The sequence below is a fragment of the Lynx rufus genome, unplaced genomic scaffold (assembly GCF_022079265.1).
Source record: "Lynx rufus isolate CCGP_SWC_20201006 ecotype Redwood Valley unplaced genomic scaffold, mLynRuf1.p SCAF_6, whole genome shotgun sequence".
NCBI classification, from domain to species: Eukaryota; Metazoa; Chordata; class Mammalia; order Carnivora; family Felidae; genus Lynx; species Lynx rufus.
This window is the reverse complement of record NW_025814878.1, coordinates 96,304,070-96,317,551: the sequence shown is the minus strand read 5'-3', so window position 1 is coordinate 96,317,551 and position 13,482 is coordinate 96,304,070. Positions and strand designations below refer to the sequence as shown.

The window sequence follows — 13,482 nt, the reverse complement described above, 5'->3', positions numbered from 1 at the left end:
GGAAAAAATGGGATTAGGAGAGCAGCTAGAATTTCTTTCTCCAGCAGAACTCCACAGGAGGCCAAAGTCTCCAGACAGACACCAGCCTCCGAGAGAGACTCCACCAGCAACACTAAATATTCCAGGGGTGTCTTCAGTACACCCTGGAGCACAGGTGGGCCACGTACACAAGCTCCAGCACAGCCAAGACCCTCAGGCACCACCAGACTATTGTTGCCATGGTTGTAGCTAAAATGGCAGAGACCAGGTGCTTAGAGAACTGGCCCAGGAATCAGCTGCTCAGCTAGACCAGCACAATGCCCACATGGCAGCCTTGGTCCAGCTGGCCGGATAGAGCTACACCTAGCACCAGGAGGGTGTCCGTGAGGGGGTAGCCCTCCTAAGGCCATCTCTAGGCCACTTGGGCCAGAAATGAGACCTACAGACCACAGCCTCTGCCATACCCAGCTACCCCAGGACTTTGGGAAGATTTCTCCATTGGGACTTGGATTCTTGCTTTTTTTTTTTTCTCCTCCTTTTTCTTTTAGATGAAATTTGAAAATTAAATGGAAGAAAGGGATAGATAAAAAGGTGAACAAGAAGCAAAGGAATTTATTATTTTAATAAAAAGACTTGATGTGAAAGCGGCTAGTATTTTAGGTTTTTTCCTTATGTTTCATGCTGTCTCAGCCTCATAGCAAAGGATGGACAAACCTCTGGATCAGGGCTTCTAATGATTATAATCAGGCCTTAACTAAGAGAGGCCATGGTGGTGAGGCTTAAGTCTGTTTTCTTGTTAACCCAAGCCCCTTTTGTTATCATTCATACATTCAAGAGACATTTGAAGGTCTGCTTGATGCCCAGGCATTATCTTAAGTACAGGGTATGGTATTCATTAGTGATAAAAATGCACATCATCTTTGGAAAGCAGTATGGTATTTTTAAAAAATTAAGACTGGAACTACCATAGAATGTAGCAGTCCTGCTTCTGGGTATATAGCCAAAAGAATTGAACGAAGGATGTCAATGAGATATTTGCATACCCATGTTCATTGCAGCATTATTCACAGTAGCCAAGAGGTTGAAGCAAAATAAATGTCCATCAGTGGATGAATAGATAAACAATATGTGGTCTATGTATGCAGTGGAATACAATGCAGCCTTAAAAAGGAAGGCAATCCTGTCACATACTACAGCATGGATGAACCTGGAAGACATTGTGCTCAGTGAAATAAGCCAGTTACCAAAGGACAAATGCTTTATGATTCTGCCTACATGAAGTATCTAAAGTAGTCAGATTCACAGAAAGCAGTCTGGTGGTGACCAGAGGCTGAGGGGAGGGGAAGGAGAGTTATTGTTTAATGGTTATAGAGTTTTAGTTCTGCCAGATGAAAAGGTTCTGGAGATCTATTTCAGAACAATGTAAATATACTTAACAGTACTGAACTGTACACGTCTATGGTCAAGATGGGAGATTTTATTATTTTTTATTTTTTACCACAGTAAAGAAGAATACACATCATCCTTGCCCTAATGGACCTTATCATTTAAAGGGGAAGATAGTCATTGAATACAGCTAAAATGAATGATTACAGGGGCGCCTGGGTGGCTCAGTCAGTTAAGCGGCTGACTTCGGCTCAGGTCATGATCTCGCGGTCCGTGAGTTCGAGCCCCGCGTCGGGCTCTGTGCTGACAGCTCAGAGCCTGAAGCCTGTTTCGGATTCTGTGTCTCCCTCTCTCTGACCCTCCCCTGTTCATGCTCTGTGTCTCTCTGTCTCAAAAATAAATAAACATTAAAAAAATTTAAAAAAATAAAATAAAATGAATGATTACCACTATAAAGAAAATGAACAGGAAGAGTAATCAGACAAGGCTGTAGATACCTCAGGGTGATCCAGGAAGACTTCTCTGATTCTAGCACAAATTAGCTATCATAGGCTCATTAGAGAAAGCCATGCTCCCCACTCCTTTGTCCAAATGTAGAATAGTCCTGGAAATAAGTCTCTGCCAACTCAGCTGCAGACCCCTGCTCTGGTCACTGCCATCATAATGGCGGTGGTAGGGTGGTAGCGAGACTCACACCAGCAAAGACACGCCAGCTCCTCTTCCTCCCTAAAGCACAGAGTGGGCTCAGGGTGACAGTTGCCTGAGCCTACACCCAGAGCATTCTTTTTTTGTGTGGTGTTGTGGTGAGCCTTTTATGTATGACTTTTTTTAGTGTTTGTAAGCAGGGATACTGCCTATTTTAGGCCTTGGTGTCTCAAAGCATCTTTAGTATCTCATTTACATTTATCGTGCAGAGAGTAGGCATTCCACATGGTTCATTCATAAATGCTCATCTCCAACTAATCCTTGGAGGTCGGTGTTTTAGTGGATATTTTCAAACTCTCTGAAAAGACATGTCCTTTTTCATGAAGGTAAGAGGGTTACCTTTGATGCTTTCCTCACCAAATGATGGTAAAACCATTGGTGACGTTTCTCTGCTTCTGTATCTTTGATGATCTCAACCTCTGCTCAGTTGCTCAGCTCCTCGCTCAGCCCAGGGCCATGCTGTCACCATGATCCAGGCCTCTGGGTAGGCAACTGCCTTCCCTGGTTTCAGAAGGTTAAGAATGGCAGGAAACAGGACAAGCAGGGCCCCTTCTGTCTTCCCTTCCTGCCTGCCACCTAGCTGAAAAGTAAGTCTCTGCCAAGGAACTGGGACCAACTCTGATCATCATCTAAACTTGTTTGAGGCCTCAGCAAATGCCGCTGGGTCTACAATGAGCAAAGACAATGGCATTTTCACACTAGACGTGACGGCAATGCTAGAACTCTAAGCAGACTTGTTGATTTTAGTGCGGCTCTCTCATGCTATAGGCAAAGAAGTTGAGACCTGAAGAGGTTCCAAGACCACAGGATCCTGGGAGGTGGACTCCCCTGTCCAGAACTTTTCCAAGTTTAGGCTGCACCCAAAGCTTAGCTTAATCTCAACCCCCAAACACTATCCTCCTGGCAATAATCTCTTGACAGACTTCAGGGCCAAGCAAAAGATGGGCCTGAGGTACGATTTTACTCTTTTCACCCAGTGTTTCTGTGCTACCTCCTCTCCACTGGACACTGGTTTCTGAGCTGTTTCAAGTCATTCCTCTTCCTTCTCACCCCTGAATTAGCAAATCACTAAACTCCTGCCCTATCTCAACATGTCCCCCAACCAAACAATGGTTTCCTTCTCTACCTTAATATCATCATTAATATTAAAAAGCATTTATAAATTACCTATCACCTCCCTCCAAGACGACGCATAAATCAAAGAGATTTTTTTTTTAAAGACCATTCAAAACTTTGTTTTAAATTGCTCTTTTTAACTTGTAGAGCTTTCTCACTGTGGTATAGTCATGGTCCATCCTAAAATCCTCTCCACTCCCACTACCCACCTCTTCACCCTCCACACATACACTGATGAGGTTTTTCACTTCTAGGAAATTGTGTGAGGGAAGGAGAGAAAAATAGAAAAGGGGAGGGGCACAAGGTAAACAAGCAAAATCACAGCTGGGCTTGGTTTCTAAAGATGGAGAGATGCCAAGGCTCCTCCAGCTCTTGGAATTCCAGTTCATAGTTTGCTTCTCAATCTTGCCAGCTCCAGTCTCTGAGGGTGGGTGAACCTGAGCACACAGAGGAGAACTCTGGGAAAGGAGGCCTTTAGGAAACTGCCTGAAAGGTCGGGGCAGATGCCAAAACTTTATCTCCAGAGTCCCTCAATTTAACCCAACCAAAAGAATGGACAGCTCCATCATCCAATCAGCTATAGTGGTCAGTCACAAGTAGAAGAGGGTGGATGTTAAAGCAGAACCTTCTGGGTGATCTGATTAAGTACCCTTCACCCCCACACACATACACACACGTACACGCACACATACACGCACGCACACAGCTATATTCCCCACTGATTTCCTAGCTGATTCTCCTGCCCTCTTTTTTCCCCCTCTAATTCATCTCTCTGTGCTACTAAGGGTTATCTTTTTAAAAGGCTAAACTGATCATGTCTACCCTTGCTTAATTCTATCAGTGATTCCTTATTCCTTTTGACTCACGGGAGGTTCAACCTCCTTAGATTAGCATGCAGGTCCCTGCCTGCCTCTGCAGCCCCATACTGCCATCTCACTTTGGCCTCCAGTTTACAGAGGTACCTGCAGCTCTTCTGGAGCACCACACCCCTGTGTCTTCTGCAGGTCCCTCTTCCTGGAGCTCCTTCTACCATGCTTGTCCTTTACCACTCAGCTCAAGGGAAAACTCTTACAGGTCTACTTAATTGCTACCCTTCGCTTCTGCAGCCATATGCCCAGGTCTTACCTCCTCAAGACGGCTCTCTTGCTCTATGCTAACTGTCCAGTTCCTTGACTTTTTACCCCACTGGAATTCTTGAAGGCAAGGACTGTATCTTTTTCACCTTTGCATATCCAGGGCTTAGTACATAGTAGGCACACAAAACTTTTAGTGCATGAATGATCTCAACAGTACACACGCTGCTTAGCAGCGAGTTGTTGGGAGAAGACTTCCTGCCTTGAAGGATCCCTTGGCAACTTCACATTTCTATCTTCTCCTAATTGTAAACACTTTGGGAATTGGGAATTGTAAACACTCTGAGTTTGGGAAAATGGAATCATTGACTATTAGACATGGAAGGTACTTCAGAGCTCAAGAGAAGCAGGATGGGGTAGTAGCTTGGAAAGCAGGATGGAAAAGGGGATGTGATGATAGAAACAGAGGTCAGAAAGGAGAGAAGATGCTATGCAGCAGTTTTGAAGATGGAGAAAGGGGCCAAAAACAAAGGAATGCAGGTAGTTTCCAGAAAATGGAAAAGGGAAGGAACAAATTTTCCCCTAGAGTGTTTGGAAGGAGCATAGCCCTGCCTATGCCTTGACTTGAACACACTGAAGCTGATTTTGGACTTCTGCCCTCCAGAACTACAAGATAATAAATTTGTGTTGTTTTAAGCCACCAAAATTGTGGCAATTTGTTGCAGCAGCAATAGGAAACTAATACAGATTATTATTTTTTGAACAGGATTGGTCCAGAGAAGCACAGGTGTGTGTGTACAAGTGTAAATGTAAATGTGTATGAAAATACATGTGCCTTGGGGCACCTGGGTGGCTCAGTCGGTTGAGCGTCCACTTCCAGATTTTGGTTCAGGTCATGATCTGATGATGGTCCTGAGATCAAGCGCTGCAAGTTGGGCTCTGCGCTGGATGGAGCCTGCTTGGGATTCTCTCCCCCTCGTTCTGCCACTTCCCCCTTCATGTGAGTGAAGCGCATGTGTACATGCTCTCTTTCTCAAATAAATAAATAAATTTATTTAAAAAAAAAGAAAATGTATATGCCTTTATGGATGATGAAAACAGCACTAAGGAAATTTTAAGCAGGACCAGCAGGTGAGCAGGGTGAGTCAGCCACAAAACTGAAACAAGTTTCTTTGACAGTGCAGGCAATTTGTCCCTCTATTGCTGGAGATAACCAACCTGTATGCCCTTTCCAGGAACTTTCTAAAAGGATACGGTACCTTTGGAGTGTTACAAACATTAATGGCAGTGCTTTATCTTCTGGGAGAGGGGAGCCTTAACATGAAAAGAAGAAAGAGAGCCTAAAGAAGAAATTCAAGTGAAATTGTCATCACCCTGGGTTTAACTGGGTTTGAACTACCAGATGCCAACTGATGGCTTGGTGCACCTGGAACTCCAGCTGCCTTTGTGCCTCATTGCTTGCATGGTGGTCTGCAAGCTAGTTCTGCTCCATGCCACAGCAAGGGTGCAGGCTCTGGTCCCACTCCAGGCAGATGGCCTCGCCTCAGTGAATACACGGATTGTGGAACCAGCTGTAGCCAGTGACCACATCATAGATGCACTCTTCCTGACACAATCTCTTAACCTGGAGACACTGCCAGACAATTCCAGCTACCTGAAGACCTCCATCACAGTGCCGCAGAAAGCCAAAAGCCACTTGTTGAAACACAGCTCCTAAGGAGTGATGATTTTTGGTGGTATGGGGCTGTCAGCTATTGATGGATAGAAAGGGTATGCTCCATCACCCATAAGGACCAGCTTTGTGGCCTTAAGGTTTTCCCCCATTTCTTTTTGGATAGGGGGTAAGAGAGTGCCTGCATCTCCCCTAGGACAAAGCCAGCTTTCCTCCAATACATGTGAATCATGGCTGGATCCTGGGCAACTGATAAACACTTGGCTTAAATGAAGTGTGTGAAAGGGGACTTCCTATAGAATTTCTTCCTGAAATCAGGACCAGCCTCAAGCTTGAAGAAGTACTGAAAAGTACTTATGTCTATTGGAATAGTTCTTTTCCTACACTTTAGGGCAGGACACCTCGATATGTGTGCCTCCAGTATCCCAGCACACATCAGGAAGCCATATTTGGTCCGGAACCTCTCCATAGCCTCCTCCAGGTCAAGCTGGTTTTTCTGGAGGTGCTGAAAGATAGCAGAGATGGCAGCCACAACCTTATGGATGGCATACCCAGAACTGGATCTGCCCACTTCGGAGAGCTCAGTCACACAGCCCAGAGGCACTGGGGAGGTCAGTAGATACATTCCAATGGCTACTTTCTGAGGCACAGAGGAAGGCAGCTTCATATGGTGGCTTCCCTTTGGCAATTCAGTGCCAACCTTTTGCAGATACGGTAAAATGTCTACCGAAATACCCGGAAGGCTCATCTCCATCTGTGGAGGCTAAGTCTGTCGGCATGGAGGTCCTACCAAAGATGAGATTGTGTAGGGAGAGCCCCAATCTTGTGTGCTCATCTTCCGAGGGACTGAGACATAGCAGGTATCTGTGGCTCTCTGAGCAGACAGTGGATGGCTGCTTAGGTTCTCCAGGTATGGAAGGCAGCTGGATTCAGGTGGACCTGCATGCCATGGGCCAGGGCAGCCTCCTTGTCAGCCTCTTCACTCTCAGCCACAAGCATGGCAACAATGGCTCCTATTTGCAGGGTGGCTTGTATAACAATGGGCTGGATCCATGGAGCATGGTTTGGGGGTTGTGGGTGCCATTGAGCTGAGTTAGGCAGAGTGATGGGTAGGTGTGTATGCTTTTCCTAATGATGTCAATGAAATTCTTATCCCCCAAGTAGGTGTGGGCACAGGAAGCTCAGGGTTGAGTTAGCTGATGAATATATCAGGCCTGCCATTATGAACTGGACGGAACAAATGTAATTTCATCTGTGTAACCACACATCAGCAACTTCTGTTCATTTTCTTGCAGATTGAGTCAGCAATACAAGAGCCAGGATGAAACAGCTCAGAGAAAATTAGACTAGGTTCTTAGTGTGGATGTCAGTTTGCCTTCTTTTCTTCACAGACTTCTCCTTAATGACTCCTTCTGGAGGACTCTTAATTTCTCCTGGCCTTCTTGCTCTCCTTACCAAGCAAACACATTGGTGAAATTCTACAGGAACTCCCTTCTCACACACTAAAATCAAGGGCTACGCTGAAAATACAAAGAACATCACCAATTTTACGTGCCCTGATCATCTGGTGCTCCCACAAGGAAGCACCTGAAGAGATGGTTAGTTAGTATTGTGGAGGGCAAGCAGATACGATACTTTTCAATCTCAGACACCAGACTTTTAGTTAAAAATTTCATTCGGGATTTCAACTTACTTATTATGAAGAAGGACCTGCTTCATAGAAGCACAAAAAAAAGATCAATTATTCCCTAGAGTTTTCAGAATGAACAACCACAAAGCAGAATAGACTTTAACATTAGCACTTACAGTCCTAGATCTGATAGTTCCACATTGCCAAGTCACTTAGGAGGACCTTATGAGTTGCCTAATGCTAGAACTGAGAGGCCACTAAGGACTTCTTCACACACCGCTGCAATTTTCTCATGAAAATCTACTTCTACAATATCATGTGTCCTTGGGCTGATCTTTCTCTAAGAGCAGATGTCCATCCTAGGCAGGACTAGGAGTGTTCATATCCTAGCTCCATAGGCTATGTGAGCTCAGGAAAGTTACCTCCTCTCAGCGTGTCTCAAGTGTTCTCCTTGTAAAGCAAACAAGTTGGACTCACCTGACCCTAAGTTCCCAAGCTGCTCTAACATCCTCAAGCTAATTTAAAAGGCCAGATCCAGAGTGCTTGGGTGTCTCGGTTGGTTAAGCATCTAACTTTGGCTCAGGTCATGATTTCACAGTTTGTGAGTTCGGCCCCCCGTCAGGCTCTGTGCTGACAGCTCAGAGCCTGGAGCCTGCTTCGGGTTCTGTGTCTCCCTATTCTCTGTGCCCCTCCCCTGCTCTCTCTCTCTCTCTCTCTCAAAAATAAATAAACATTAAAAAAAAATTTTTTTAAGGCCAGACCCCACAAGATGTCAGCTAAGATGGCTGAAACTGCATCTCAGAGTTTGTTTCTAAGAAAGCCTAATAAATATAATGTAATAAACATTATGAACTTGGCATTGCATTCCACAAATATTTATTGAGCCTTATTATGTGCTAGGAATTCCGAAGGCACAGGGGATTACATTTCATTTTGGTTATTAGATCAGCAGTTTATTAGATCAGAAAAGAAAAGGCAGTGATTAGTCATCCCTTTCTAGATGGCTGTTTGTAAATGGAAAGTCTGCGCTTGCTATTGGTGGCTGATTCTTGACTTGGACAGGAGGACTAAACATTCTGGCACTTGGGCCTTTATGACTTAGATGAATCCTTCCATATAGTAATTAAACATATCTCTTGTCTGGGTAGGAAGGAGTTTATCAGTTATTGTCATAACCTTGAGGCTCACTGTAATCACATTTTAATAGTATCCTCCCTGTCCATCTGTCTGGAAAATTGCTCTCTAACTAAACGTTCTGGCACCTTTCACTTGAAAATGACAGCTTAGGGGCATCTGGGCAGCTCAGTCAGTTGGGTGGCCAAGTCTTGGTTTCAGTTCAGGTCATGATCTCACAGCTTCCAGCCCCACATTGGGCTCTATGCTGACAATGTAGAGCCTGCTGTGATTCTCTCTGTCCCTCTCTCTCTCTCTGTCCTTCCCCCACTTGTACTGTCTCTGTCTCTCTCAAATAAACAAACTTAAAAAAAAAAAGAAAATGACAGCTTCGCCAACCCCCATTGATCAAGAGGAAATGTGAGTTTCTATTCTGCCTCCTCTGCCTTACACTTCCCTTTGATGTAAGACATGTTCACAAGCAGTCTTTAGTAATATGCCTTCCTAACATGTCCAACACTGAGTTTGTTCTGAGTTTGCTTCCTCCTTAATTATTAGTTAACTCAACTTACCATCTTGGATGGCAGGTCTTTTCACAAATCACTTAAACTTCCTCTTGGGATGCCTGGGTAGCTCAGTTGGTTAAGCCTCTGACTTCGGCTCAGGTAATGACCTCCAGGTTAGTGAGTTCCAGCCCCCAACTGGGGCTCTGTGCTGACAGCTCAGAGCCTGGAGTCTGCTTCTCTCTCTCTCTCTCTCTCTCTCTCTCTCTCTCTCTCTCTCTCACACACACACACACACACACACACAAATGAATAAACAGTAAAAAAAATTTTAAGTTCCTCTTAGTCATAGACTGGTCTCGTGGTAGCTCAAGAAGACAGAAGGAGGCGGGAGGAGTTTCCAGCTGATTTGCTCCCCATCCCATTGCCTACCTTACAGCAAATTCTGCTGCTGCTAACAAGTCGCTATTAATTGGTTGGTGGAAAGTAGAAAGTAAGAAAAATGAGTGCTCTCAACTCCCCCGCCCCGAACCCCGTAACACACACCAAAAAAAAAAAAAAAAAAAAAAAAAAAAAAAAGACAGTAAGTGGATGAAGACAGTTTAAGAACTTTATTTTTCCCGTTCATGTTTGAAGCTTTTATCACAGAAACTGTCCCCAGATCTTTTACTAACTGCTCTACTCCGTCCCTTCTCCCAAAGGTTTGCTCTTCCTCTCCCCTAGCACCGCCCACGTTACCGCCTCTGGGCAGTTTCTAGAAGACAGGGGTTTTGTTCCATTCAAAAACCTGCACTAAATCCTTGCCGCACAGATGCCATGAACCGAGGACTGACCTGACTCCCTGGTTCACCTCGGAGCAGCAATCTGTTCAGCCAACTTGAACTCCGGGTTCCGGGCTGTGGCAAGGGAGAAGTTGGTGGCGGGCTAGCTGTCCAGCCCCAGCTCGCGCCCATCCTGCAGCCCTGCCTGCCCGACAGCCCCGCAGACCTACGCGCAGCCTGGGACCTGGCGTCCGCGGGAAGCAGAAGTCGGAGCCCCGGAGCGAGGCGCGTCTCACCGCCGCTGCAGCCACCGCCGCCACCCAGACCTCCTGCCTGCGCGCTGCCTCCGCCCGCTGTCCTCCCCTCCTCCCTTGCTCTTCTCAGCCTCTCCCTCTTCTTCGCTTCCTCCAAGCTGCCTCTACATGCTTTTTCAAAGTAACATATATATATTTATCCAGCTTATGGAAAAGTTTCAAAAAGACTTGGAGGGCCCTCTGTCTGGCATTTACTGAAAATCCCCTATTGTTTTCTTTTAACCTCAGTGGGAAAGCCGATCTCTCACTATCCAGGCCTCCCAAAGGATCTTTCCCAGCCATCTGTCGAAGGGTTTGCCCTAACGGGTGGAAAATTGACTTTGAAGTTACAGAGTATTAAAAATAAAAACCCTCCAGAGGAGATAATAGGTGGCTGCGGGGTGTTATTCTTATCAGATACCTGGGCCTTGTTGCTACTAACACTTGAAGTGAGTGAGTTTATCAGAATTATTCCAAGCAGACTTTTAGCTGGAAGCAGATCCTTGCAACAAAGGAGAGTGGGTCTGTCTGCAGGGACAGGTGCACAGTGTAGTGTCACTTGGCAGGGACCACCTGAATTAGATTCTACAGTTTGGGAACTTGGCCCTCGGAATGAAAAAGAGAAAAGTGAGAGAAGAGAGGAAGAAATTTAAAAAACACTCAGTAAAAACAAAAACTCAAAACACGATCTAGAAGTTCTGGCTTCCCACTTCCTCTCTTCGCAGGAAAGATTCCCCCAGTGATTACAAAACAAGGTTCACAGAAGCTTGGTTCTTTAGTGCAAGAAGCTGGAGGCTAGAGGATTTTGACTGATAGGGAAATAAATGCTTAATTTCAACCTGTAGCAACAAGATTGCTCTGGCTTTGTCAGCGTGGTTCTAGTCCCCTAGCTTCTACAAGGAGCTTTGTGGGCTCCACAGTCCCCTTCCTCCTCTTTAGGAGCCTACTGGGGAGGCTGTTTGTACTTACAATGCCAAACACTCTTAGAGCCAAGCTCATGGCCTGGGGGCTAACGTTAGTTGCTAACGTTAAAATACTAGGACATTTCTTATTAAAATCTGGATTCCCAGCTTTTTGAAAAAAAAAGATTTATATATGCCATCAACACTGGACCCATATTTTGCACATATCAACAAAAGACAGTTACTAGATACGTTAGATACAGTCTTTACGAAGCCAGATTCACATATTGCTACCTGCAAGGTGCCTTTGGGTATTTGAGGGTGGGCCTGTGCTCTACCCCAGCTCTAACACCCAGGTAACATTCTTTCCCAGGAGGCTGACCCTCATGTCTCCACTAGGTCTACTCTTGTACTTCAGAGGGCCACTATGGGGCCTCAATCTGCCTCTCCCAAGAGTGAAAAAATATTCTAGGAGGCCAAGTTGAAGCCCTCAATTGATATAAAATCAATGGAAACTGACCAGGGGCACCTGAGTGGCTCAGTTGGTTAAGTCTCCAACTCTTGATTTCAGCTCAGGTCATGATCTCATGGTTCATGGGATCAAGCCCCACGTGGGGCTCTGTGATGACAGCATGGAGGCTTCTTGGGATTCTCTCTCTCTCTCTCTCTCTCTCTCTCTCTCTCTCGTTTCTTTCAAATAAATAAACTTTAATTAAAAAAAAAAAAAAGCTGACCAGAAAAGGAAGTGAGCTTGGCCTACAAAATTAAACAAATTGCTTCATCAACATAAATAAAAAGGAGCTGATAAAGAATATCAAAAGACTTAGGAAAGGATGTGGTCATGATTAACATTGGAATCCTGGGCTTTTTTCTTTCCTTCTATTCTAAGTGCCATAACTTATAGCAGTTTATTGAAAATAATAACAGGGGTGCCTGGGTGGCTCAGTTGGTTAAGAGTCTGACTTCAGCTCAGGTCATGATCTCGCAGCTCACGAGTTCAATCCCCACATCAGGTTCTGTGCTGACAGCTTGAAGCCTGGAGCCTGCTTTGGCCTCTGTGTCTCCCTTTTCTCTCTGCCTCTCCCCCACTCAAGCTCTGTCTCTCTCTTTCTCAAAAATAAGTAAATATTTTAAAATTTTTGTAAAAACAGAAAATAATCACAGCTATATTTTTTGAATACTTACTGTACACAGGGCAACCCGATGAAGTCAGTACTATTATTATCTCCATTTTATGAATGAGGAAGCTGAGGCTTAGAGAGGTCAGTTACTCCCAAAGGTCACAAAGCCGGTGAGCTGATGGAGGTGGGATTTGAACCCAGGGTTTGAATCAAGAGTGGGAACCCTAGTGTCTCGGAACACCTTGAGGTTAGGGAATTGATCTGCCTTTTTGTATCTTTCCAGATAGATATAGATGCTCAAAAACGAATCAATTACAGAAAGAAAAGAGAGAAAAGAAAAAGAAAAACCAAAAATCTGTATTTTTCATAGAAACAGTGAAATTTAAAATTCTTTATTAAATTGAAAAAAAATAGATTTTCAACTTGTTATGAATCCATGTCTATCCTCCAGTCTACACATTTACAAATTACTTATTAGAATGAGAAAAATGTATTGTCTAAATAAAAACAGATCAGTCTTTTACTTTATCTAAAGGGGAGCAAGGTTTATTGAGAATAATTTCTTGTCACTGAAAACTTGATGGCTTCTAGTAATTAGGTCCTTCCTTTTTTTTATATTCACAACTTGCCCTTCAAGAACTTTGCCCAAGACTGGCATCTACGGTTTGCAGAATCAACCTTCTTCCCCTTTTCACAAATTGGAACAGCGTGTACCCATCCACAGCCTTCTGGCTCCCCTCCCTTGGCTCCACAGTCCCTGAACAACTGCCAGTAGTCTTCTTGTATTTAAATGCTGTTGGTACCCCAACCGGAATTTGTTCAGCCTTGGAGACATACGCTCATTCGAAGCCAGGCGTTCTCTTACAATGCCCCACTCATTTTGTGCTTCAGTTTCTTCCTACTGCTATTTGTATGACAAATATTCAGCTTCATGATAGCTGGAGCAGGAGAGCTGGTGTTCCGAGGTGGAAACCAGGAAGTCCCAAATGTGCGTCCATATTGTTACTCCCCAGCAGTATGATGATCTTGGATTAAGTTGACCCGTTCTTTGGGCTTCAGCTTGTGTCTCTGTAAAATAGGAATAATAATAGCTATTGTTATTAACCTGTCAGGTCACAGTGAAGATTGAAAGAGATGTTTGTGAGAGTGCTGGCCACAAGCTGGTTGATAATAACAACAAAGCAGAGGAGACAAATAGATGTCCTTCCTCGTAGACATGCAGATTCAT

The 13,482-nt window shown here is 44.6% G+C and overlaps 1 protein-coding gene across 2 annotated transcripts in view; it reads right to left on the bottom strand.

The window, feature by feature from the left end:
• Nucleotides 1–9,347, bottom strand: part of MCM3 (minichromosome maintenance complex component 3) — a 42,944-nt gene extending 33,597 nt beyond the window's left edge. For both annotated transcript variants that reach the window (XM_047102199.1, XM_047102200.1), the window contains exon 1: nucleotides 9,247–9,347. The gene's annotated coding sequence lies outside the window, so the exon portion shown is untranslated. The remainder of the gene's footprint in view (nucleotides 1–9,246) is intronic.
• Nucleotides 9,348–13,482: the final 4,135 nt, after the last annotated feature.